The sequence below is a fragment of the Corvus kubaryi genome, unplaced genomic scaffold (genome assembly GCF_017639235.1).
Source record: "Corvus kubaryi isolate FWS band 111438036 unplaced genomic scaffold, C.kubaryi_AGA036_p1.0 37385, whole genome shotgun sequence".
Classification (NCBI taxonomy): Eukaryota; Metazoa; Chordata; class Aves; order Passeriformes; family Corvidae; genus Corvus; species Corvus kubaryi.
Genome location: NW_024581127.1, coordinates 1,558,006 through 1,558,931, shown reverse-complemented (window position 1 = coordinate 1,558,931; position 926 = coordinate 1,558,006).

Below are 926 nucleotides of genomic sequence, written 5' to 3'. Positions count from 1 at the left end.
AGCCAATCCGCGGCCGGCTCGGCGCCGCCCGGGCCAATCGCAGGCGCGGCGGCGGGCGCGGGAGGCGGGACATGGCGCGCGCTGCGGGGGGGAGGCGCTACCCGGCAGGCGCCGAGCCGGCAGCGGGCGGGGGAGCCGCCCCGCCCCCTCGCGTGGTCACGTGACCTGTGCCCTCCAATAGGGGCGGGACCCCGGGGCGCTGCCGGGGGTAGGGAGTTCCGGTCCCGGTGCCGCGGACACGTGGGGGTCGGTCTCATGGGCCAGGCAGCTAGCGAGCAGGGACACAGCCTCAAGCTGTGCCAGGGGAGGTTCAGGTTGAACATCAGGAGGCATTTGTTCACAAAAAGGGTGATGAAACGTTGGAATGGGCTGCCCAGGGAGGTGGTGGAGTCACCATCCTTGGAGGTGTTTAAGAAAGACTGGATGTGGCACTCACTGCCGTGGTCTAGTTGACAAGGTGGTGTTCGGTCACAGGCTGGACTCCATGATCTCAGCGGTCGTTTCCAGCCCCACTGATTCCGTGATTCTGAGGCGGTGGGGAACGGCAGCGGCCCTCCTTTTTCACTGCCGAGCCAGCGCTGCCGTGTCCGCCTGGAGCAGCGCCCGAGCGGTGGCTGGGGGGCTGTTCCTAGGATCTGCAGTCCCAGCGGTGGCTGCTGGCGCTGCCCGGCGGCTGCTGGCGGCCTGCGGCTCCCTGGGGTGCGACTGTCGGCTGCGGCACCGCCGGTGGCTCCTTGGGTGGTGTCGGCTGTATCCCATTAAAACGTTGTGGAAAGGACGGCCAGGACTGCTGCGGGAACCGGGTGGGAAGTCGGGATCGCTGTGGGGCAGAGGGGGCTGCGGGAAAGAGGGGAACTCGGGGAGAGTTTCTTCGTGCTGAATTGATTTCAGGTTTACTTAGCGGGTGTTTTTAGCTTTAGAAACTT